The sequence below is a fragment of the Balaenoptera physalus genome (genome assembly GCF_965194825.1).
Source record: "Balaenoptera physalus genome assembly, chromosome: 20".
Lineage (NCBI taxonomy): Eukaryota > Metazoa > Chordata > Mammalia > Artiodactyla > Balaenopteridae > Balaenoptera > Balaenoptera physalus.
In genome coordinates, this window is record NC_138901.1 from 32,954,859 (window position 1) to 32,979,749 (window position 24,891).

The window sequence follows — 24,891 nt, forward strand, 5'->3', positions numbered from 1 at the left end:
GGAAACCAACTGGGAAAAGACCCGTTCTAAGCTGGGGACCATAGTGTCTTTCCCTAGTGTACACAGAAACAGCACTCTGAGGGAGAGGAGCTGCTGGCGTTTGGTAGAAACATCTGCTATTCTGAAGAGAAACATTTCGTTGTAAGCGGGTAGATTCAGCCTTGCCTCATTTTCTCAGCTGGCTCTAAAGGAGGGCACTCTGTTGGCACACTTACTTGAGGCCCTGCTTCCCAGGCTGAAAACTCTGCTTTCTTTCCTTAGGTGGCACATTGGCTCAGAACTGCCCTACCCCTAGGATTCAGGGATGTGCAGCCCGATTAGTTGAGATCAGCACTTCTGGCTCTTTCATGGGGGAAACCAACAGTGAAAAGAGCCGTTCTAAGCTGGGAACCATGGTGTCTTTCCCTAGTCTACACAGAAACAGCACTTTGAGGGAAATGGGCTGCTGGCGTTTGGTAGCAAAATCTCCTATTCTGAAGTGAAACATTTCGTTGTAAGCGGGTAGATCAGCCTGGCCACATTTTCTCAGCTGGCTCTAAAGGAGGGCACACTGTTGGCAGACTTACTTGAGGCCCTGCTTCCCAGGCTGAAAATTTTGCTTTCATTCCTTAGGTGGCATATTGGCTCCGAACTCCCTTACCCCAAGGATTCAGGGATGTGCAGGCCGATTTTTTGAGATCAGCCTTTCTGACTCTTTCATGGAGGAAACCAAATGGGAAAATACCCTTTCTAAGCTGGGGAACATAGTGTCTTTCCCTAGTGTACACAGAAACAGCACTCTGAGGGAGAGGAGCTGCTGGCCTTTGGTAGAAACATCTGCTATTCTGAAGAGAAACATTTCGTTGTAAGTGGGGAGATTCAGCCTTGCCTCATTTTCACAGCTGGCTATAAAGGAGGGCACTCTGTTGGCACACTTACTTGAGGCCCTGCTTCCCAGGCTGAAAACTCTGCTTTCTTTCCTTAGGTGGCACATTGGCTCAGAACTGCCCTACCCCTAGGATTCAGGGATGTGCAGCCCGATTAGTTGAGATCAGCACTTCTGGCTCTTTCATGGGGGAAACCAACAGTGAAATGAGCCGTTCTAAGCTGGGAACCATGGTGTCTTTCCCTCGTCTACACAGAAACAGCACTTTGAGGGAAAGGGGCTGCTGGCGTTTGGTAGCAAAATCTCCTATTCTGAAGTGAAACATTTCGTTGTAAGCGGGTAGATCAGCCTGGCCACATTTTCTCAGCTGGCTCTAAAGGAGGGCACACTGTTGGCAGACTTACTTGAGGCCCTGCTTCCCAGGCTGAAAATTTTGCTTTCATTCCTTAGGTGGCACATTGGCTCAGAACTCCCCTACCCCAAGGATTCAGGGATGTGCAGGCCGATTTTTTGAGATCAGCCTTTCTGACTCTTTCATGGAGGAAACCAACTGGGTAAAGACCCGTTCTAAGCTGGGGACCATAGTGTCTTTCCCTAGTGTATACAGAAACAGCACTCTGAGGGAGAGGAGCTGCTGGCGTTTGGTAGAAACATCTGCTATTCTGAAGAGAAACATTTCGTTGTAAGCGGGTAGATTCAGCCTTGCCTGCTTTTCTCAGCTGGCTATAAAGGAGGGCACTCTGTTGGCACACATACTTGAGGCCCTGCTTCCCAGGCTGAAAACTCTGCTTTTTCTCCTTAGGTGGCACATTGGCTCAGAACTGCCCTACCCCTAGGATTCAGGGATGTGCAGCCCGATTAGTTAAGGTCAGCACCTCTGGCTCTTTCATGGGGGAAACCAACAGTGAAAAGAGCCGTTCTAAGCTGGGAACCATGGTGTCTTTCCCTAGTCTACACAGAAACAGCACGTTGAGGGAAAGGGGCTGCTGGCGTTTGGTAGCAAAATCTCCTATTCTGAAGTGAAACATTTCGTTGTAAGCGGGTAGATCAGCCTGGCCACATTTTCTCAGCTGGCTCTAAAGGAGGGCACACTGTTGGCAGACTTACTTGAGGCCCTGCTTCCCAGGCTGAAAATTTTGCTTTTATTCCTTAGGTGGCACATTGGCTCAGAACTCCCCTACCCCAAGGATTCAGGGATGTGCAGGCCGATTTTTTGAGATCAGCCTTTCTGACTCTTTCATGGAGGAAACCAACTGGGAAAAGACCCGTTCTAAGCTGGGGACCATAGTGTCTTTCCCTAGTGTACACAGAAACCGCACTCTGAGGGAGAGGAGCTGCTGGCGTTTGGTAGGAACATCTGCTATTCTGAAGAGAAACATTTCGTTGTAAGCGGGTAGATTCAGCCTTGCCTCATTTTCTCAGCTGGCTATAAAGGAGGGCACTCTGTTGGCACACTTACTTGAGGCCCTGCTTCCCAGGCTGAAAACTCTGCTTTCTTTCCTTAGGTGGCACATTGGCTCAGAACTGCCCTACCCCTAGGATTCAGGGATGTGCAGCCCGATTAGTTGAGATCAGCACTTCTGATTCTTTCATGGGGGAAACCAACAGTGAAAAGAGCCGTTCTAAGCTGGGAACCATGGTGTCTTTCCCTAGTCTACAGAGAAACAGCACTTTGAGGGAAAGGGGCTGCTGGCGTTTGGTAGCAAAATCTCCTATTCTGATGTGAAGCATTTCGTTTTAAGTGGGTGGATTCAGCCTTGCCACATTTTCCCAGCTGGCTATAAGGGGAGGCACTGTGTTGGCCGACTTACTTGAGTCCCAGCTTCCCAGGCTGAAAACTGTGCTTTCATTCCTTAGGTCGCACATTGGCTCAGGACTGCCCTACCCCAAGGATTCAGGGATGTGCAGCCCGATTAGTTGAGATCAGCCCTTCTGGCTCTTTCATGGATGAAACCAAGTGGGAAAAGAGCCGTTCTAAGCTGGGGACCAGTGATTCTCTCCCTAGTCTACACAAAACAGCACTCTGAAGGATAGGAGCTGCTGGCGTTTGTTAGCAACATCTGCTATTCTGAAGAGAAACATTTCGTTGTAAACGGGTAGTCTCAGCCTTGCCTCATTTTCTCAGCTGGCTATAAAGGAGGAAACTCTTTTGGCAGACTTACTTGAGGCCCTGCTTCCAGGCTGAAAACTTTGCTTTCTTTCCTTAGGTGACACATTGGTTCAGAACTGCCCCACCCCAAGGATTCAGGGATGTGCAGCCCGATCAGTTGAGATCAGCCCTTCTGGCTCTTTCCTGGATGAAACCAACTAGGAAAAGAGCCGCTCTAAGCTTGGGACCAGTGATTCTTTCCCTAGTCTGCACAGAAAGAGCACTCTGAGGGAGAGGTGCTACTGGCGTTTGGTAGCAAAATCTGCTATTCTGAAGAGAAATATTTCGTTGTAAGCGGATAGATTCAGCCTGCCACATTTTTCAGCTAGCTATAAAGGAGGGCGCTCTCTTGGCCGACTTACTTGAGGTCCTGCTTCCCAGGCTGAAAACTTGCTTTCTGTTCTTAGGTGGTACATTGATTCAGAACTGCCCTTCCCCAAGGATTCAGGGATGTGCAACCCGATCATTTGACATCAGCCCTTCTGGCTCTTTATGGATGAAACCAACTGGGAAAAGAGCCGTTCTAAGCTAGGGACCAGGGATTGTTTCCCTAGTCTACACCGAAACAGCACTCTGAGGGAGAGGACCTGCTGGCATCTGGTAGCAACATCTGCTATTCTGAAGAGAAACATGTCGTTGTAAGCGGGTAGATTGAGCCTTGCCACATTTTCTCAGCTGGCTCTAAAGGAGGGCACTCTGTTGGCAGACTTACTTGAGGCCCTGCTTCCCAGGCTGAAAACTTGCTTTCTTTCCTTAGGTGTCACATTGAATCAGAACTGCCCTACCCCTAGGATTAGGGATGTGTAGCCCGATCATTTGAGATCAGCCCTTCTGGCTCTTTCATGGATGAAACCAACTGGGAAAGGGGCCATTCTAAGCTGGGGACCATGCTGTCTTTCCCTAGTCTACACAGAAACAGTACTCTGAGGTAAAGGAGCTGCTCGCGTTTGGTAGCAACATCTGCTATTTTGAAGAGAAACGTTTCGTTGTAAGCGGGTAGATTTAGCCGTGCCTCATTTTCTCAGCTGGCTCTAAAGGAGGACTCTCTGTTGGCAGACTTACTTGAGGCCCTGCTTCCCATTCTTAAAACTGTGCTTTCTTTCCTTAGGTGGCACATTGGCTCAGAACTGCCCTACCCCAAGTATTCATGAATGTGCAGCCCGACCAGTTGAGATCAGGCCTTCTGGCTCTTTCACGGATGAACCCAACTGGGAAAAGAGCCATTCTAAGCTGGGGACCAGTGATTCTTTCCCTAGTCTACACAGAAACAGCACTGTGAGGGAGAGGAGCTGCTGGCATTTGGTAGCAAAATCTCTTATTCTGAAGAGAAACATTTCATTGTAAGCCGGTTCCATCAGCCTTGCCACATTTTTTCAGCTGGCTATAATGGAGGGCAGTCATTTGGCAGACTTACCTGAGGCCCTTCTTCCCAGGCTGTGATAGAGACCCGCCGCCTGCTTCAGCCCAAAGGGACAGCTTATGGTATGGTAAAAACCCTGGTATGGAAAGTTCCTACGTAACCCTCGCAGAAGCACAAGCATATTGGTCATTGGTCAAAGAGTTTCCCCTCAAGCTTAATACGTTTGGCACCATCTAGCCTCTGAAGGCCGAGTTTACCTAGCTATGAGTCAAACTTCAGGAAAGGTACTCAGGTTGCTGGCGACTGCAAGTTGTTTCACTCTGCACTTGCATCTTGCCTGTGGCCAATCCATACATACTCTGATGATGAAGGGACAAGCGATGCAGGTTCTCTAATGGATTTCCCACTTATCTGTAGATGACAACACAGAAGCTTGCCCTGGAACTTGAGACAGGCTAATGTTCAAGTCTACACAAAATGGAACAGCCGTTTCCTCCTGCCCCCAGGGACACGTTCCATACTTTGCCTGTGCGGAGGCTATGAGGCTTTGTTGATCCAGCTCGTGGGAAACAGATACGTAAATCCTGTGAGGAACGAGGATTTCCTTCTCTGCAGCACCGTCTGTGCTTCCACTTCGCCTTTGGCACACCTTGCTTCGAGCGGCACTCTCAAGGAACTGGAAAGAGCCAAATGACGGGAGTGTTAATCACGACGCTTTATGCACCACCCTCACCTTTCAGATACATCTTCCCCTCAGGGAAATATCCCTGAAGGGTAGTAGAGGCTTACGGTGAGAAACAAGTGCCTGCAAACTTAGGGTGAAAGGCAGGTTTCACTCTGCCGTCTGAAAAATCTTGCCCTGCACGTCGACTGAGATCACGGTGTGTTCGATCCGTACCCAATAGCACGTACAATTCCGCCGGTTGGGCATAAAGAGCTATAGCAGAGCTCGAATGTCCCAGAGCACGTGCAATACTCCTGGTGCCTGCAACAAGCAATATCGTACAAAGCACACTTCGAGTATGACTTCCTGTCGAGGAAAGGCCGCAGGGCAAGGTCATTGAATCTTAGAGAGGGAAACACTTGGCTGCATTCCTCAGGTGAGCCACAGGTAAAACTGTGCCGTCTGAAAAGCATTTGACCTCCAGTTTGCTTGAGCACACTTTGGGTCGCTCACCATCAAGCCGGACTGAATATGCCAGGTTGTAAAAACTTTACGGACGACATCTTTGCACAGATCGTAGGCCAGAGTTGCCTATCCTCTCCTAGTAAAACAAGGAGATAGAAAGTTTGTGCCGGTAACGGGGCACAAAGGACTTCAGGTTTCCTTTTGGAAGCTCTTCGTTTTATGCGGGAAGAGAAGGCCTTTGTTTGCAGTCTGTGGCCATGGCCGGGCTACAACGGAGGAAGAATCGCCTTTCCAACTACGGTTTTTAACACGCATGGGAGAGAACTCACGGCCTGTTTCAGTCACCTGCCAGCCATACATACACGTCAAGGACAGTGTTCCCAGAAATACCTTCCTGTAAATGGGAGAGAGGAAGTTTGACTGGGACAAACTGAGTCTTTGCAGGCCGTCTGAACAGCTTGCTCCCTTGATGGCCTTTGAGCCAGAGCATCACGCACCGTTCGGTGAAGCTCATGGTAGGGCTGATTTTAGGGCTTTCGCCGACACTCCTCGGGCTCTAGCCCTCACAACCTCTTCCGGCCCTTCCTGGCCTTCTCTGACACACCGCGGCGAGTAGAGAGCTTAGGGCGACACATTCAGTTTACGATGGGAAGCAGGATTTCACAGCAGTGTGTCAAGCCCTCTGGCCTTCTCTCCTTTGGCATGCAGAGTTTTTGCACTTCTTGCAACACCTCAGCAGAGAGCCCACAGTATTCTGATCTCATCAACAATATAGTGCTGCACTACACTTCCAATATGTCTTCGCTGCGAGATACATTAGAACGTGTAGTTATTGTTTTGGAGGTGAGGTACGCTTTCTTAATGGGTTTTCAGGGTGTAATATGTTGCGAGGGGCCGTCTGCAAGCCATTGCGATCACATCCCTCAGCGGCTGTGGTGGCAGTCAAGTTCTAACAGCAAATGGAAATATCAGCTACCCCAGTTTACGAACCACACCCCTCCGTGTGTCAAAGGGAAAAGTCTACCATTCCTTTAGAATCCTAATGCCTGTGAGAAAAACATGGTGTGGGAAGCTCCATTCCAAGTATTTAAGGATACAGAGGGACACTTCCCATTCTAAGAGGGATGAATAGGATCTGTTTCTTTATTGTCCGTTCAAGTCCATTTCCAGGAACACATCAGAGTCTTTGGTAAAGCTCGTTGTGTGAATGGCCTGAGGAAGAAGGCACTCAGTGCTGCAGTAGGTTGGCTGGCTGATATTCCACGCACGCTACACAGCACCCTGTACATGCACCTTGCCTGTGGGAAATGCATACCTACTCTGATGAGGAAGAGACTAGCTATTCAAGTCTTCTAATAGATTTTCCACTTATTTGTAGTTGACAACAAAGTAGCTTTCCCATGAAACTTGAGGCAGGCTTGTTTGCAAGTCTACACAAAATGGAACAGCCGTTTCCTCCTGGCCCCAGGGACACGTTCCATACTTTGCCTGTGCGGAGGCTATGAGGATTTGTTGATCCAGCTCGTGGGAAACGGATATGTAAATCCTGTGAGGAACGAGGATTTCCTTCCCTGCAGCACCGCCTGTGCTTCCACTTCGCCTTTGGCACACAGTGCTTCCAGCTGCACTCTCAAGGAACTGGAAAGAGCCAAATGACAGGAAAGTTAATCACGACGCTTCATGCACCACCCTCACCCTTCAGATACATCTTCCCCTCAGGGAAATATCCCTGAAGGGTAGTAGAGGCTTACAGTGAGAAACAAGTGCCTGCAAACCTAGGGTGAAAGGCAGGTTTCACTGTGCCGTCTGAAAAATCTTGCCCTGCACGTTGACTGAGATCACGGATGTTAGATCCGTACCCAATAGCACTTACAATCCCGCCTGTTGGGCATAAGGAGCTACAGCAGAGCTCGAATGTCCCAGAGCACGTGCAATACTCCTGGTGCCTTCAACAAGCAATGTCGTACAAAGCACACTTCGAATATGACTTCCTTTTAAGGAAAGGTCGCAGGGCAGGGTCATTGAATCTGAGAGAGAGAAACACTTGGCTGCATTCCTCAGGTGAGACACAGGTAAAACTGTGCCGTCTGAATAGCATTTGACCTCCAGTTTGCTTGAGCACACTTTGGGTTGCTCACCATCAGGTCGGACTGAATGTGCCAGGTTGTGAAAAATATACAGACGACATCTTTGCACGGATCGTAGGCCAGAGTTGCCTATCCTCTCCTAGTAAAACAAGGAGATGATAGAAAATTTGTGCCGGTAACGGGGCACAAAGGACTTCAAGTTCCCTTTTGGAAGCTCTTCGTTGTATGCGGGAAGAGAAGTCCTTTGTTTGCAGTCTGTGGCCATTGCCGGGCTAGGACAGAGGAAGAATCTCCTTTGCAACCACGGTTTTTAACACACATGGGAGAGACACACGGCCTGCTTCAGTCACCTGCCAGCCACACATACACGTCAAGGACAGTGTTCCCAGAGATATCTTCCTGTAAATGGGAGAGAGGAAGTTTGACTGGGAAAAACTCAGTCTTTGAAGGCCGTCTGAACTGCTTGCTCCCTTGATGGCCTTTGAGCACAGAGCATCACGCAGCGTTTGGTGAAGCTCATGGTAGGGCTGATTTTAGGACTATCACCCACATTCCTCAGGCTCTAGCTCTCACAACCTCCTCCGGGCCTTACTGGCCTTCTCTGACACACCTTGAGGAGTAGAGAGCTTAGGGCAACACATTCATTTTACGATGGGAAGCAGGATTTCACAGCAGTGTGTCAAGCCCTCTGGCCTTCTCTCCTTTTGGGCGCAGAGCTTTTGCACTTCTTGCCACACCTCAGCAGAGAGCCCACAGTATTCCTGATCTCTTCAACAATATAGTGCTGCACTACACTTCCAATATGTCTTTGCTGCGAGATACATTAGAGAGTGTAGTTGTTGTTTCTGAAGGTGAGGTACGCTTCCCTAATGGGCTTTCAGTGTGAAACACGTTGCGAGGGGCCGTTTGCAAGCCCTTGTGATCGCATCCATCAGCGGCTGTGGTGGCAGTCAAGTTCTAACAGCAAATGGAAATATCAGCTCTCCAAATTTCCGAACCACACCCATCCGTGTGTCAAAATGAAAAGTCTACCTTTCCTTTAGAGTCCTAAACCATTTGAGACAAACATGGTGTGGGATCCTCCGTTCCAAGTATTTAAGGATACAGGGGGAAACTTCCCATTCTAAGAGGGAAGAATAGGATCTGTTTCTTTATTGTCCGTTCAAGTCCATTTCCAGGAACACATCAGAGTCCTTGGTAAAGCTCGTTGTGTGAATGGCCTGAGGAAGAAGACACTCAGTGCTGCAGTAGATTGGCTGGCTGATATTCCACGCATGCTACACAGCACCCTGTCCTTGCACCTTGCCTGTGGGAAATGCATACCTACTCTGATGAGGAAGAGACAAACGATGCACGTCTTCTTTTGGATTTCCCACTTATTTGTAGATGACAACAACGAAGCTTTCCCATGAAACTTGAGGCAGGCTTATGTGCAAGTCTACACAAAATGGAACAGCCGTTTCCTCCTGGCCCCAGGGACACGTTCCATACTTTGCCTGTGCGGAGGCTATGAGGCTTTGTTGATCCAGCTCGTGGGAAACGGATACGTAAATCCTGTGAGGAACGAGGATTTCCTTCTCTGCAGCACCGTCTGTGCTTCCACTTCGCCTTTGGCACACGGTGCTTCGAGCAGTGCTCTCAAGGAACTGGAAAGAGCCAAATGACAGGAATGTTAATCACGACGCATCATACACCACCCTTCAGATACATCTTCCCCTCAGGGAAATATCCCTGAAGTGTAGTAGAGTCTTACGGTGAGAAACAAGTGCCTGCAAACCTAGGGTGAAATGCACGTTTCACTCTGCCATCTGAAAAATCTTGCCCTGCACGTTGACTGAGATCACTGCGTGTTAGATCCGTACCCAATAGCACTTACAGTTCCGCCAGTTGGGCACAAAGAGCTCCAGCAGAGCTCGGAGATCCCAGAGTACGTGCAATACTCCTGGTGCCTGCAACAAGCAATGTTGTACACAGCACACTTCGAATATGACTTCCTTTCAAGGAAAGGCCGCAGGGCAGGGTCATTGAATCTGAGAGAGAGAAACACTTGGCTGCATTCCTCAGGTGAGACACAGGTAAAACTGTGCCTTTTGAAAAGCATTTGACCTGCAGTTTGCTTGAGCACACTTTGTGTCGCTCACCATCAAATCGGACTGAATGTGCCAGGTTGTGAAAAATTTACGGACGACATCTTTTCACGGATCGTAAGCCAGTGTTGCCTATCCTCTCCTAGTAAAAATTGGAGAGAGAAAGTTTGTGCTGGTAACGTGGCAGAAAGGACTTCAGTAATGTTAATCACGACACTTCATACACAACCCTCAGATAGATCTTCCCCTCAAGGAAAAATCACTGATTGGTAGTAGACTTTTACGGTGAGGAACAAGTGGCCGAAAACGTAGGGTTAAATGCATGTTTCACTCTGCAGTCTGAAACATCTTGCTCTGTACTTTGACTGAGATCAGTGCGTTTTAGACCCGCGCCCAATAGCACTTACAATTCCTTGGTCTCCTAACTTACAGACCGCGTCTCTACACGCCTCCTAAGGCAGGTATGTCTTGCAGCACCATAAGAGCCCTGATCAGGGAACCCTGGCAGGTATGATAGTCGGGTAAATTTCTGCTTCTTTTCCCAGCTCCTCCTTCTTTGCGCGATGAGAAGGCCTCTTGCTTGTTTAATCCACTCGTCTTCGGTGTTCAGCAGGCACATGAATACGCCCATACGTCCTCACTGTTACACGCCTATGAAATAAAGTTTCCCCACCTAGATACCTAAGGTGAGTTCCATACCCCAGGAACACCGTGCCTAACCGATCTTTCCCATAAATTGCCGAAACCCACCCATGGATCTTATTGCGACAAAGCTCCCTTTCAGGCTCTGGGAAAGGCTCTTAGCCTTCGTGGACCTTGAATCCACAACTCCTAGCCCTTGTTGATGCAACTTGAGAAAGGCTTATTTGCCGGGCTATGAAATGTTTAACAACTACCTACTCCTCGTGGATACATACAGTTCCACCTCTGCAATGGAGCACATGTGTGACACTTCTTGCACCTGGCTTTTCAGTATCCCATACATGTCCTCGAGGTGAACAAGCATTTCCTGCTAGAGAGGGAAGCCATACTCCTCGCCGCGTTGGTCACAAAGAGCTCCAGCATAGCTCGAAAATCCCCGAGCAAGTGCAATATTCCTGGTGCTTACATGATGGAATTTCATACACACCACACTTCGAAGATGACTTCCTTTCAAGGAAAGAATGCAGGGCAGCGTCATTGAATCTGAGAGAAACACTTGGCTGCATTCTTCAGGTGAGACACAGGTATAACTGTGCCGTGAAAAGCATTTGACTTCCAATTTGCTTGAGCCCACTTTCTTTCGTTCACCATAAAGTCAGTCTTAACATGCTAGGTTTTGAAAAATTTACGGAGCCCATCTTTGCACAGATCGGAAGCCAGGGCTGCCTACCTCTTCTAGTGAAAACACAGAGAAAAATTATTTGTGTTGGTAACGTGGAACAAAGGATTTCAGGTCCCATTTGGAACCCATTCCTATTTCAGGAATATGAATCACGATGCTTCATACACCACACTTCTGATAGATCTTCCCCTCAAGGAAAGAACACTTTGAAGTGTAGTAGAGTCTCAAGGAGAGAAACAAGTGGCTGCACACCTAGTTTGAAATGCACGTTTCACTCTGCCCTCTGAAAAATCTATTCCTGCACGTTGACTGAGTTCACTGCGTGTTTGTTCCACTGCCAATAGCATTTACAATTCCTGGGTGTCCTAACTTACAGACTGCGTCTCTACACATATCCTAAGCCAGGTATACCTTTCATGCACCATAAGAGCCCTGCTAACGGAGCCATGGTAGGTATGACGGTTGGGTAAATTACTGGGTTTTTTGGCAGCACTTTCTTCTTTGCGTGATGAGAGGGACCATCGCTTGGTTATCCACTCGTTTTCGTTGCTCAGCAGAGACATGAAAATGCCCATACGTCCTCACTGTTACACGCCTATGATATAAAGCCTTCCCCACCTCAGACACCCGAGGTGAGTTCCATACCCCAGGAATACCGTGCAGAACCAAAGTTTCCCATAAGCTGTAGAAACACCCATGGACCTCACAGGGACAAGTCACTCTTTCAGGGTCGTGGGAAAGGCTTTCAGTATTCGTTTACTTGAATCCCCATATTCTTGCCTTGTCGATGCAACATGAGAAAGGCTTATTTGCAGGTCTATGAAATGCTTAACTACCTACTCCTCATGGATACATACAGTTCCACCCCTGGAATGGACCACATGTTTGACACTTCTTACACCTGGCTTTTCAGTCTCCCATACATGTCCTCCAGGGGAACAAGTCTTTCCCTCCAGAAAAAGAAGCCATTTTTCCTCACCACGTTGGGCACACAGAGCTCCAGCATAGCTCGAAAATCCCCGAGGAAGTGCAATATTCCTGGTGCCACAACAAGGAATTCCGTACACACCATGCTTTGAAGATGACTTCTGTTCAGTGAAAGAACGCAGGTCAGGGTCATTCAATCTGAGAGAGAGAAACACTTGGCTGCATTCCTCAGGTGAGACACAGGTATAACGGTGTAGTGTGAAAAGCATTTGACCTCTAGTTTGCTTGAGAACACTTTGTGTCCTTCACCATCAAGTCCGTCTAAATATGCTAGGTTGCGAAAAATTTACGGAGGAAACCTTTGCACGGATCATAAGCCAGAGTTGCCTATCCTCTCCTAGTAAAAATACGGAGAGAGGAAGTTTGTGCTGGTAACGTGGCACAAAGGACTTCAGGTTCCCATTTGGAAGCTCTTCGTTTTATGCGGGAAGAGAAGGCCTTTGCTAGTAGTCTGTGCCATTTGCAGGCTTTGGCACCGCAGAAGAAACGCCTTTCCACCCACGGTTGTTAACATGCATGCGAGAGAACACACTCCCTTTTTCAGTCATCTGCCAGATATCCATACACGTCAAGTACACTGTTTCCAGAGATACCTTCATGTAGATGGGAGAGAGGAAGATTAACTGGGAAGGTTTCAGTCTTGGCAGGCCGTCAGATCGGCTTGCTCTTTTGTTGGCTTTTGAATACAGAGCGTCACGCACCGTTCGCTGAAGCTTATTGTAGTGACTTTTTTGCGGGTCTCGCCCAGTCTCTTTGGGCTACTGCCCTCCGAACCACTCCTGGCCCTTGCTGGCCTTCTCTGAAACACCTCGGGTAGTAAAGAGCTTAGGGCGACACATTCATTTTCTGATGGGAAGCAAGTCTTTAAAAACAGTGTGTAAAGCCCTCTGGCCTACTCTCCTTTGGCACGTAGAGCTTTGGTGCATCTTGCAAATACCTCAGGAGAGAGCACTATGTATTCCTGATCTCTTCAACAGTATAGGCCTGCACTACACTTCAAATATATCTTCCCCTCGAGACACACCAGAGCTTTTAGTTGTCCCTTCTGTTGGTGAGATATGCTGCCTACTAGGCCTTACGGGAGAAACACGTTGCAAGGGCCGTATGCAAGCCCTTCAGTCGCATCGTGTGGTGGCTGTGTTTGCACTCAAGATCAAACAGCAAATAGAAATATCATCTATCCAAGTTTACAAAACACACCCCTCCACGTGTCAAAGGGAAAAGTATGCCTTTTCTTTAGAGTCGAAAACTCTGTTAGAGAAACATGGTGTGGGTAGCTCTTTACCAAGTATTTCAGGGTACATGAAGAAGCTCCCCATTTTACGTGGGATGAAGAGGATGTGTTTCTGTATTGTTTGTTCAAGTCCATTTCCAGGAACACATCAGAATCTCCTGTTAACCCCGCAGTGTTACAGCCCTGAGAAAAAAGGCACTCGATGATTCAGTGTCTTGTCTGACATCCTTGCACCATAATCAACCCTGTGCCCACATCTACTTGCACCTGTCTTGTGAGAAACGCACACCCTGACACAGAAGATACAAGTGATGCGGTCAGTCTAAATGGCTTTTAGCCTTATTTGATGTTGAAATTACAGAAAGCTTCACCATGAACCTTGAGACAGGCTTATGTGGAGGTCTCCCAAAGAGGTTACTACACCCTCCTCCTGCCCCCAGGAACACTTTCAATACCTTTCATCAACCATGGCTATGAAGCTTTGTTGATCTAGCTCTTCAGAAACGCATTAATTTCTTCTGTTGGAAAGAGCCCTTTATTCCTGGGTGTACCATTCGCCCTTCCGATTCGCCTTTGGCACACAGTGCTTCGGCACCGATCTAAAGGAACCTCAAAAAGCCGAATTACAGGACTCTTAATCAGGATGCTTCATATACCAACCTTTAGATAGGTCTTCCACTCAAGGAAAAAACATATGGACAGTGACACTTTCTTACGTTGAGAAAAACGTGGCTGCAATCCTCGGGTGGAGATTCACGTTTCACTCTGCGGTCGGAAACATCTTCACTTGCACGTTGGTTGAGCACACTGCGGTTTTCTCCCCGGCCAATAGCTCCTACAGTACCTGAGTTTTCTAACTTACAGATTGCGTCTCTACACGCATCCTCAGCCAAGTAACACCCCTGATACAGAAGCTCTGTGCGGGTAGCATGGTACAAATACTTCTGGTTCCTCTGGAAGCTCTTGTTTCTTTGCGGGATGGGTGTCCCCTCGCTTGTGCTCTCCGCTCATGCCTGGTGTTCAGCAGAGACATGAGAAAGAAGATACATCCTCAAGGTTACATGCCTGTGAAATAAAGCCCTCCCTGACTCAGTCACCCGAGGGGAGTTCCATACACTTTAGGAACACCTTGCCTAACCGTACTTTCCTGTATATTGGACAAACTCTCTCATGGACTTTGGAGGGACAAGGCTGTCCTTTCAGGAAGTCTGAAAGTTTTTCTGCCTTCATGGACTTTGAATCCACAACTTCTCGCAATTGTTGATACAATTTGAGAAAGGCTTTTGTGCAGGTCTCTCCAAAGCTTCACTAGCTACTCCTCGACGTTACCTAGAGATCCACAACTGGCTTCGACCTTATGTGTGAGACTTCTTGGATCTAGCTTTTGCATACCCCATACATATTTTCCAGGAGAAACAAGCCTTTCCATCCAGAGTTTGAAGCCTTCTTTCCTCATCGTGTTCGGCATGCAGAGCTCCAGCACAGCTAGGTGATCTTCGAGGAAGAGCAGAATTACAATGGTCTCAAACAAAGAATTTCATACACACCACGCTTCAACGATGACTTCTGCTCAATGAAAGAACACAGGGCAGAGTCGTTGTATCTGAGAGGGAGAAACACTTGGCCTTATTCCTCAGGTGAGACCCAGGTTTCACTGTGATTTTGGAAAAGAATCTTGACCTCCAATTTGCTTGAACACACACTTCGTGCTGCTCACCTTCAAGTCGCACTTAATGATGCTAGCTTCCCCAAAATGTGCAGAACACATCTTTACACATATCTTAAGCCTGGGTTGCCTACCTCTCATAGTAAAAACACGGATAGAGAAAGTTTTCTGCTGGCAGCTTGGAACAAAGGACTTCAGGTTACCATGGTGAAGCTCTTCATTGTGTATAGGAAGAGGAGGTCTCTGTAGTCTATGGCTTTTTCCAGGCTTTTGGAACTGGTAAAAATAGCCTTTCCATACACGGTTTTTAACACGCATTGGAGATCACACACTCCCTGTTGCAGTTACTTGCCTTAAGCTCCATACACGCCAAGGACACTGTACCTATAGGTACCTTCATGTAGATGGTGAGAGAGGCAGATATTGACTGGGAAGGCCTCAGCCTTTTTGTAGGTCGTCTGAACTGCTTGTTCACTTATTTGATTTTGAACACAGAGTGTCATGCACCGTTCACTGAAGATTTGGAAAGGGCTGAGTTTTGGGGTCTCACCGAAATTCCTTGGGATACTGCCCTCACACTCTCTCCCGGACCTAACTTGCCTACTCTGAAACACCTCGGGTAGGAAACAGCTTGTGAGCAACACATACATTTTCCGATGGGAAGCAAGACATTAACTACAGTGTGAAAAGCTTTCTTGCCTTCTCTCCATTGGCACGCAGAGCTTTAGTGTATGTTTGAAACACTTCAGGAAAGAGCACTAAGTATTCCTGATCTCCTCAACAATATAGTCCTAAAGTCCTACACTTCAAATATATCGTCCCTTCAAGACAACCACTGTGCATCGTTTCTTCTGATAGCGAGAAACACTTGTGTAGTGGCCACATGGGAGAAACACGTGGCAAGGGGCCATCTGCAAGCCCTTCCAATGGCATCGGGCACCTGTGGTTTCGCTCAAGATCAAAGAGCAAATCAAAATATCTGCTTTCCAAGTTTACAAAACAAACCTCTCCACGTGTCAAAGGCAAAACTATAACATTCATTATGAGTCGAAAACTCAGGTAGAGGAACATTGTGCTGTTAGCCTGGTAACAAGGACTTATGGCTATGTAGGGAAGTTCCCCATTCTACATGGGATGAAGAGTATCTGTTTGTGTAATGTCCATTCGAGTCCACTTCCAGTACCACGTCAGAGTGGCTTGTAAACGGTGCAGTGTTACAGGTCTGAGGAAGAAGACACTAGATGCTTCAGTCTCTTGGCTGACATCCTTGTACGGTAATCAACCCTGTGTCACATGTAATTGCACCTGGCATGTGAGAAACGCACACCCTGACACAGAAGAGACAAAGGACGCGGACACTCCAAAAGGCTTTCCATCATATTTGATGTTGAGAACACAGAACGCTTCCCCATGAACCTTGAGACAGGTTTATGTTCAGGCCTCCCAAACAAGTGACTATGCCTTCCTCCTCCCCCGGGAACATGTTGGGTACATTGCATCAACCATGGCTATGAAGCTTTGTTGATCTAGCTGGTCAGAAACACATACATTTCTTTTGTGGGAAACAAGCCTTTCCTTACCATGTGTGCCGCCTGCCCTTCTGATTTGCCTTTGGCACAAGGCACTTCGGCGTCTCTCTAAAGGAACTCCAAAAAGCTGAATTATAGTACTCTTAATCAAGATGCTTCATACACCACCCTTCATATATGTCTTCCACTCAAGGAATAAACACCTTGGACAGTGGTACATTCTTACGGTGAGAAACACGTGGCTGCAATCCTCAGGTAAAGATACACGTTTCAATCTGCTGTCTGAAACATCTTCACCTTCACGTTGACTGAGCACACTGCGGTTTTGCTCCCCAGCCAATAACACCTACAATTCCTTGGTTTCCTAATTTACAGAACACATCTCTACACACATCCTAAGCCAGGTACGTCTTCCATGCATCGTAAAACCCTTGCTACAAAAGCTCTGTGCAGGTAGCATGGTACAGAAAATTTCTGTTTCCTTTGGAAGCTCTTCTATATTTGCAGGATGGGAGGGACCCTCGCTTGTGCTCTCTGCTCATCCCTGTTGTTCAGCAGAGATATGAAAACACCGATACATCCTCATTGTTGCACGCCTGTGAAATGAAACCCTCCCTGCCTCAGTCACTCGAGGTGAGTTCCATACACTTTAGGAACATAGTGCCTAACTGTATTTTCCTGTAAGTTGGAGAAACACACTGATGGACTTAGGAGAGACAAGGCTCTCTTTCCAGGCAGTCTGAAAGTCTTTCCGCCTTCATGGAATTTGAATCCACAACTTCTCACACTTGTCAAAGCAACTTGAGAAAGGCTTTTGTGCACGCCTCTCCAATGCTTCACTAGCTACTCCTCGTTGATAAATGGAGTTCCACACCTGGAATCGACCACATTTGTGATACTTCTTGGATCTAGCTTTTCAGTACCCCATAAATATTCTCTAGAGGAAAGAAGCCTTTCCCTCCAGAGTGTGAAGCCTTCTTTCCTAACCGTTTTGGGCATGCAGAGCTCCAGCACAGCTCAAAGAACCTCAAGGAAGAACAGAATTACAAGCTATCAGATAAAGACCGAGAAGGGATAAGATGTTTATAGCTACTTGTGTCCACATCTCGGTATTCTTAATTCCTGTGTTCAGTGGTGCCTGTGCAGTTATTCCAATCAGGATGCAGCAGCTTTGCCCTCTTGTAGAGCCAAAGCAGTGGTCCTTTATGGCCAGCGTATTTACCTGGCAATTCTGCCTGATTTGGAAACACAGCCAATGGGCTATACCAGCCATGGAGCACATATTAAATCTCTTCCGAGCAGAAGAGCAAATTTTCACTCCTACCCAACTGCTATGCAAAATCTCCAGTGTTACCCTGTGGAACATGTCCTACATCCCTGCTGAGGCAGGCAGCCAATTCAGCAGCCCTGCCCAAATGTGGAGCAAATCCTCTGACCCCTCATAACCAGAGGGCTTGAACAATGACCCTACCCAGCAGCAGAAACTAGCATATAGTCCCGTCTGATTGCTGAACACAGCCTGTGGAAGCAGGGAGCCCAGCCTTAGAACCTGCCCTATTGGGGAGCATAATTTGTAACCTTACCCAACTAGGGAGTCTGGACAGTAGATCCCACTGAATCGCAAGCATTGTCTCTAGATTTACCAAACTTTGGGGTACAGTGGAGGCTCTGCCCAACCAGAGAACCCAGCCACCAACATTATCCAACAGCTGAGCACAGCCAAAGATCTACCCAATTGTCCCCATCCAACTTGAGGTACAGCCTGTGGTTCCATGTCGTGCCATTTGCAACAACTTGGATGATTCTTGGGGAATCATGCTAACTGAAATGTGAGAAAGAGAAATACTAGGTAATCTCACTTATATGCGGAATTTTAAACTGAACTCATAGAAACAGAGAGAGAAGATTGGTGGTTGCCAAGGATGAGGGGGTGGGGAAAATGGGTAAAAGTGGTCATAGTGTACAACTTCCAGTTATAAGTTGAATATGTTACTAGGATCTAATTATAGCATGGTTACTAGAGCTAACCTTACTGTATCATATTCTGTACTAAATGCAATGTTATATGTCATTCATATTTCAATAAACTAGGAAGAATTAAGGTAAGAATCCAAATTAACTTTTCCTCAGAGATATCCAACAGATCCAGTACTATTTATTGTAAATACCATTCTTCTCCCCACCCCGTATGAATTGCAACCTTATAAGAATAGTTTTGTGTCTAGACACACTATTATCTTCCATTGGCTTATTTATCATTGCACCTATATTTATCTGATTATTTTAAATTGCCCTCTTTTATACTAGATTGGTTTATTTCTGGGATTTATATTTTGTTCCATTGATTTCATTTTTTTCTGCTGGCTCCCTGATTTGATAATAGAGTTAGAGCTGTAAACCAAGGTGAAAGTGAAAAGGCAGATTCTATGTACTTTTTCTTCTATCACATGTTTCAATTCATGAAAGAGGACAGACTCTCCTGAAATGGAATCTGGGAAACAGTATCTATGTTTCTCAAAATAAGCTATGTAGAAAGTAATTGCAAACTTCCTCTTTGCCCACCCATCTCCACAACTCAGAATACCTGACACAGTTAGCATCATTCATTTGTGTCAATAAAGTCTGGTAAGTCCTGCCACAGAATTCTTCCAGCTGATAGGAATCAAGCTCCTTGACTTCAGACTATATTACAAAGCTACAGTAATCAAAAGAGTATGGTACTGGCACAAAAACAGAAACATAGATCAATGGAACAAGATAGAAAACCCAGAGATAATCCCACTCAATATGGTCACCTTATCTTTGATAAAGGAGGCAAGCATATACAGTGGAGAAAAGACAGCCTCTTCAATAAGTGGTGCTGGGAAAATTGGACAGCTACTTGTAAAGAATGAAATTAGAACACTCCCTAGCACCATACACAAAAATAAACTCAAAATGGATTAAAGACCTAAATGTAAGGCCAGACACTATAAAACTCTTAGAGGAAAACATAGGCAGAACACTCTATGACATAAGTCACAGCAAGATCCTTTTTGATCCACCTCCTAGAAAAATGGAAATAAAAACAAAAATAAACAAATGAGCGTTAATGAACCTTAAAAGCTTTTGCACAGCAAAGGAAACCATAACAAAACCAAGAGACAACCCACATAATTGGCCAGAATATTTGCAAAAAAACCCACCAACATGGGATTTGCAAAATATTCAAACAGCACATGCAGCTCAATATCAAAAACAAACAAACAAACAATCCATCAAAAAATGGGCAGAAATTCTAAATAGACATTTCTCCAAAGGAGACATACAGATAGCCAAAAACCACATGAAAAAATGCTCAACATCACTAATTACTAGAGAAATGCAAATCAAAATTACAATGTCAGAATGGCCATCATCAAAAAGTCTACAAACAATAAATGCTGGAGAGTGTGTGGAGAAAAGGGAACCCTCCTACACTGTTGTTCAGACTGTAAATTGGTACAACCATTATGGAGAACAATATGGAAGTTCCTTAAAAAACTATAGATCTACCATATGATCCAGCAGTCCCACTCCTGGGCATATATCCATAGAAAACCATAATTCAAAAAGATACATGCACCCTGATGTTCATTGCAGCACTATTTACAATAACCAAGACATGGAAGCAACCTAAATGTCCATCAACAGAGGAATGGATAAAGAACAGGTGGTACATATATGCAATGGAATATTAACCATAAAAAAGAATGAAGTAACGCCATTTGCAGCAACATGGATGGACCTGGAGATTATCATACTAAGTGAAGTAAGTCAGAGAAAGAAAAATATCATATGATATCACTTATATGTGAAATCTAAAAAATGATAGAAATGACTGTATTTACAAAACAGAAACAGACTCACAGACTTCAAAAACAAACTTATGGTTACCAAAGGGGAAAGGTGTGGGGGGAGGGGGGGAGGCATAAACTAGGAGATTGGGATTAACATATACACACTACTATATGTAAAATAAATAATCAACAAGGACCTACTTTATAGCACAGGGAACTCTACTCAATATTTTATAATAACCTATGTGGGAAAAGAATCTGAAAAAGAAGGGACATATGTATACGTATAACTGAATCACTTTGCTGTACACCTGAAACTAACACAACATTGTAAATCAACTCTACTCCAATATAAAATCAAAATTAAAAAAATTTAAAAAAATTTCCAGCTGTCATAAAGGGACTCAGATACATTATGCTGGCATAAGTCTAGCCTGATACAAGCCTATGGTTCCCTCATTCCTTGTGAGTCTTTCCTCAGCAACACAGAGAACTCTTCAAAACTACCATTTCACTGTCACACATGTCAACAGATGAAAGCTAAGAAATAAATTATGGAATCACCAAAACCAACATTGTCCAATATGTTCCCTACCAACTCTTTCTCTTAAATGCAGATCTTCTGCTGTGTTAAGATAGTAAAGTCAAAGGCAACACTGCCAGTGAAACATCCCTAGCAGACCTATTCTCTTTTTCAAGATTCCCATCTACTTGGCTTGCAAGATCAATGATCCTAGTCTTGAAGATAGAGAGTGAAAGGAAAGATTTTGGAAAGATCAACCAGTCAGTGCCCCAGCATTTAGTAAAGGGAAGCTCACTCTCCTAGGCAACCCCTTAGTTGTGGAAGAGCTTTAAAATGGCCTAAGATAGGTATACTGTCCTTGTAGGTATTAATTCATCAAGAAAAATTAGCTTGGTGTTTCCTCTGGTCATGACCTGAATTTTATCCAAGCTGCGATGCTTTGTGATGCTTTGACTAACAAAAACCTTTCTCCATTGCTTTAAGCTCATGATCTGCCCATAAATCCTCTGACCTCATCTCCTACCACTCACTTTACTCCAGGAACTGGATATCTTTGTTAATCTCCACCAACCTGCCCTGGCTCCAGGTACTTCACTACTGTTATTTTCTTAGATATTTGCAAAAATTGTTCTGTCCTTGGCTTGTTGGTGTATCAGAAACACCATCCTCTTTTCCACTTCTCTGTTCCTATTTTACTTTTCTCCAGAGCAGTCATCACACTGCTTACTTACTATATGTATTTATAATTTATTTGTTCATCACCTGTTTGTCACTGTATCTCCATTTAGAATGTAAGCTTCATGAGAACAAAGGTTGTGTCTACTTTTGCACTGCTACTATGGAGAAACAATTCAATATTCGAGTTGAATATTAAAGGCAATGCAACCCCTTCCTTAAGTCCCAATTAAAATACCCTTTACTCCATTAAGCCATCTCTGATAGTCAACCTCTACCTTAGGTTTTCTTCTCTCTTCCTCTGTTTTTATAACACTTTATAAAACATTTAATGATTTTTATTTGATCATTTCATTGTTTTAGCATAAAAGATATTATCATTTCATCTTATTTATTAGACTATAAGCCCCTCAAGATGTGGGATGAGTCAAAATTGAACCCCCTATAGTACACTGACTTGTGTTAATTAAGTATCTGGGGAGTAAATGAATGGGTGTAACATAAATTCATTCATTCACTCATTTACTCATTTGTTTAACAAAGAACTGTCAGAACTCTAGGTGCTGGGGAACAAAACAGGAAAAACATTAATAAATCCTATATTGAGTACTTAAGTTTTATGGCATAGTTTACATAAGTTGCATGCATGTAATCCTTATGATAATTCTATATAACACAGGTTATTATGTCTATTAAAGGATGAGTATACACAAAAATATTGAAAGTTTTATTTTTCTGCATTTAATTTCTATCTCTTCAACCTCAACATACATGCTTTAAGGAATATGCCATGTATTCTAGATTTGTATGAAATCTTGAGTTTAAGAATAATTATTTTGGGACATTTGATGATTATGTTTGTATGACACTGACACAAACCTGTTGTGAGCAGGAGATGTTTGTTGATTTGGGATTGTTGTCTCAAGATACTCTCTCCCAAAGTCCCTGTGAACAGGTTAAGCTCTCTTGTCAAAGGCAGTGGTATTCTGAATGAACATTCTTCATAATTTTCTCAAATCAGATCTCTTCTGTTTCCAGCCCTTCTTTAGGTGTTTGTGGCCTTTTACTTTCCATAGCTCATGCCTGTGGCTCCTCTTTGGAGTCCACGTTTAGACCACTGGAGCTACTTATACCACAAGTACAAAAAGTGGGAAGTATCTGCCAGAGAGTTACTCTCCTCCCCACCTCCACTTTCTAGGAGTGGGCAGGGTGAGAATAAGCTCTGGAAGCTTGACTGAAATTGTATGTTTGCTTGACCTCTTCCTCCCCCCCTTTTTTTTTCCTTTCCTTACTTCCTGGGTTTTCTTCAAATTTACTTAATTAGTCACTTGCACACAAATCCTTATTTCAGGATCTGATTTGGGATATCTAAATGAAGATAGTCTTCTAATCAGAAACATTAAAGAAAAGGTTTTTCCTGAGAAAGTTAAAGTGTTTGTCCCCTTTTAGAGCTTGTTGCTGAGTCAGAACCGGTCCTTGAGGGTGTCTCATGGTTTTCTAATCTAACCCAGATTAGCAGGAATAATAAATTGCACTTATTTGTTTGGATTGTACCTTGTCTATCGTTGCCCCCAATACATGTATTCATGGTTAAATCAAATAAGCATTGAAAGCTTATTTTTAACTTCATTCATTCATTCTATCTAGCATTTATTGAATATTCATCAACTTCCAGGTAGTCTACTAAAGACTTGGGATACAAAAATAATAAAAACTTTCCTACCCTTGAAGAATTTGCAGTCTGTGGGAAAAGACATGCATGTGATTAATAGAAACACAGTACAGGTGGATAAGTGCTACATGGAAGGTATGTATAAAGCACAGGGAGACCAGAAGAAGGAGCTATAAATCCTAGTAGAAAAAAAAACTAGAAAGATTTTATTAAGGAGATGACATTTAAGATGGTCTTAGATGGAGGGAGAGAAAGTAACAGAAGGAGAAGGGAATATTGCCTAGGTAGAGAGAACACTAGGAGTAAAAGAAGCATAATTTGTTGTGGGATTAATTTTGTTGTGGGATTAATTTGTGGGGTTTTTGTTTGCTTCCCAACCCCTACAACTTTCTTTCCATTTCTGAGAAATCAGTCAATCAGAGGATCTTCGCATTTTGGGCCTGAGAGATTTTACCTGAAAGCAACCTTCTTCCAGCAAGAGTGATGTTGGTGGGAGGTGTAAGAAGCAAGGATGCAGAGCTAGGTTGTGTGTGTGGGATGAGAAATGGAGGAAGCTGAGGTCTGCAGTCCTCCTGGATTTAGATAGTAGTCATGTCACCAGTGATCATTGTGGACAACACCAGAGGAGACTCTGAATATTCTGCTCAGTATAAAATTTTAGAGTCCCAAAGAGAGTGATGGATGGGGAGACAGAACCATAATGACTAAGATTGAATTTATTTTCAACTTGGTAAATGGCTGAGATGTTATATTTAATTTGATTTATAGAAAACAGTGAAATAAGAAATTTCTTATATGTGAATTTTCAAAATAAAATTTAATATTTATTTCTGGCTTGATGAACATGGAGAACTATGAGTGTTTTGCATACCTCTCACGTAGGATATAAGGAGAGGTTGGGAATTTGGGTTGGAAGCAGGTCGTAAACGTGCTGTGATTTTTTAATGCTCTGATAGGAACCATTACATATTTTAAATAGAAAAAAATATAACAGGCTCATGGTAGGATTTGGGAGTGGGTAAAAATTGGGTGGAAATTCTCTACATGTAAGTCACAGTGACAGGCCCTGATGATGGAGATAAGCAGAAAGTCTGTCATTACCTCAAGTGATTCCCATTTTTCTGGGGAAATGAGGCTTACTCTAAAGAGGGGGGTGTAACTAATGCTACAAGAATTACAGAGGCTACTTTCAGTTTCTTATTTGTTTTGTATTCTTTTCATTGCATTCTGAGAGTTAGCCACTGTGTAGTAGATTCAACCCTTTCTTGGTCGTTTCATCAGACTGAGTTGTTTGTTTAGGTCTTGGATGAAGTTACATTGCCTACTCCTTGGATGTGATGGTAGAGCTATGACTTCTGTGTCCCCACATGCCTTTCCAAATCCTTATGTTTTACCTGAATTTACTGTTGACAACCTTACTCAGACTCCACTGTTGGATAGTCATGGTTAGACATGTGACCCCCACACTCCTTACCTCTTGAGTCAGCTCAGTTCTACAGACTACAGACTACATCTTTACTCCATCCACATCTGTAGACTACTCTCTTTTCTAGAGTACATTTTTCAGTTTTTGTCTAGAACTGAGGATACCACTAAGTACCAAGTACTTGGTTAGAGTTCTAATACCTAACTTAACTGCCACTGACTTCTAAATTCTGTATTCCACATTCATAACATATTTTCTGGTGTTAACACATGTGGGCTAATCATAAGACCCAAAATCAAGATGCTTGACTCCTAAATTTGTAATGCTGTCTTGATGTTTAGGTGTCAACTTGATACCATG